Source organism: Nomascus leucogenys, chromosome 14 (assembly GCF_006542625.1).
Source record: "Nomascus leucogenys isolate Asia chromosome 14, Asia_NLE_v1, whole genome shotgun sequence".
Classification (NCBI taxonomy): domain Eukaryota; kingdom Metazoa; phylum Chordata; class Mammalia; order Primates; family Hylobatidae; genus Nomascus; species Nomascus leucogenys.
In genome coordinates, this window is record NC_044394.1 from 2,656,742 (window position 1) to 2,659,275 (window position 2,534).

Genomic DNA, 2,534 nt, shown 5'->3' on the forward strand with positions numbered 1-2,534 from the left:
ACTGTGTTTTGAAGTTATCGAATACATTTAAAATTGCAGTATTAAAGATCTATGTACAAATCCACTCTCTGAATTCGGACTATTTTTCATTTCCTGTCTATTTAAATGTCTAATTATGTATAGTTGTTTTCTGGATGTTGCAGATAAAAGATATATAGGGTGTTGATTGTGATGTTATTAAACATTATTTTGTTTTTATCAAAATTGGTTTAATTTTCAATTTAAGTCTCTTTTATTTGTGAACAGAGTTCTAAGACATGCTCCTCCTCTACTGCATTGTTTTTATTCCTCAGTTGTGAACTTTCTGCTGACTTAACTGAGTTTGTGATGTCTTCAATGAGGTCTCCACACCTTGACTGAGATGAAATGTTAACATATCATATTACTACTAAGTCAGTGATAATACTATTCAGCTGTCAGTTCTTTGGCAGGTGTTATCTGCTAGGTCTTTTATAATCTCACTATGTGAATGCCCATACATATTTGTGGAGTTGCCTTCTTACACAGATTCCAACTTTTCGGATGCTGTGTCACAAATTCTAGCTGCTTTGCCTCAGTAGCCTGGAACTCTTGCTTCAGCCACCTTAGCTCACAAAAACTCTTCCAGTTCTCAGACAGGGCGGCGGCCAGGCATAGGCGCTCCTCGCTTCCCAGTCAGTTGGGCGGCCGGGCAGAGACGCTCCTCACTTCCCAGATGGTTGGCGGCCTGTCCAGCCGCTGTGCACCCTTCCAAGTGTGAATTGACAGCTTTGTGTGTGATGTTTTCTGTCTTCCCCAAGTTTGCACTTTTGACATTAAAGTTTACTTTTTAGTTAAAAAAAAAAAAACAAAAAAACACTCTTCCACTTTTAGTCCACTTTCTTGCTTGACTTTAGAAAAAGGGTTCAAAGAAAAAGCCAAGGCAATTTTAATATGATTGATAGGCTCACCTTACTTTTCTTTCTTCTTTCAAGGGTCACAGACCTGTGTTACGTTTTCAAGGTATCTGCATACTGTTGCTTTATATATTTTGTTCAATTTTATAGCTGTTTTTAGTAGGAAACCAAGTTCAGTATCAATTACTCTGTTTTGGCCAACACCTGAAGTCAGCAGCATCTGTTTCACATAAAAATTAGCATATGATTTCATAAAACTTACTTTCGGCCAGGCGCGGTGGCTCACGCTTGTAATCCCAGCCCTTTGGGAGGCCGAGGCCGGCGGATCACGAGGTCAGGAGATCAAGACCACGGTGAAACCCCGTCTCTACTAAAAAATACAAAAAATTAGCCGGGCGTGGTGGCGGGCACCTGTGGTCCCAGCTACTCGGAGAGGCTGAGGCAGGAGAATGGCGTGAACCCGGGAGGCAGAGCTTGCAGTGAGCGGAGATTGCGCCACTGCACTCCAGCCTGGGCGACAGAGCGAGACTCTGTCTCAAAAAAAAAAAAAAAAAACAAACTTACTTTCTTGAGTAGATTTAAGCAGACTTGAAGAGTATGAGTGAATTTTCGTAGTGTGTATATGTGCATTATTTAAATTGTCTAGGTATCATGCCAAACACTCTAGCTCTATCTTCTCATGTAGTGCTTTATTTTTCATTTTGTGAAATTGTATCAGTAACCACCAACTTTCTAAAGCTGTTTAAGAAATAAAGAAGATAACCCACATTAAATTTCTCTGTAAGCTATAAAGTGCTAAAAGTGAACGTTGTTATTATAGGGCGAAAATAAACTTTTGTTCAGTCTTTGATTATAAGTTCCAAAAGAAAGAAGCTAGAATTGATTATTCCTAATGGCATTTTTTCCCCTTTAAATTTTTACAATAGCATTAAACTGGAGAAAAAGAAGACTATTTTATTTTTACTGAGCAAGGGAAGATGATCTAACTATTCTAAGTTAATAAGGATTTGGAAGAATAACAACTGTCCTGAAGTGTATATTAATTCCTTAATGTATGCAGCTCTAAAATTGTAAGCAATTCCATAGACTAGTGCTGATTATTTTACAAAATATTCTAGCATCTTCAAATCCAGGTTTTCGCCTGGTGACTTTCTCACTCTATTTTTTACCTACTGTATAACGTCAGAGTACCTAATTCTTGAAGTCATTAGAAGACATTTAATAATGGTGCCAATACTTTTTCTTTCAATATTTAAACCTCTTTCTAACTTAAATTATTCTTTTTGTTGACAATGAGTTATTTTATTTACAAGTTGAATATAGTGGCATCATTTTTTTAAACAATGTAATGAGACATTTAAGAAATGAATTATTTTATTTACCAGAATATTTTCCCTAAGGTTCTCCTTTGGGAGGAAATTAATTTCTTAAAAATGCAAGCCAAATAGGTTAGTCATAATTTTATGATAAAAAAATAACAGTCACGTAAAAATTTTGGCATGGAACGCAAAATCCTATTAGTAGCAAACATCTGTGACAGTCTAAGAGTGGCACATACCACGGGAACCTACTGCAGTGCTAATCATTCTTCTAAGTTATTTTTGGGGATATGGAGGAGAAATTCTGTTGTCTCAAAAAGGGACATTAACTTCTCCTCAA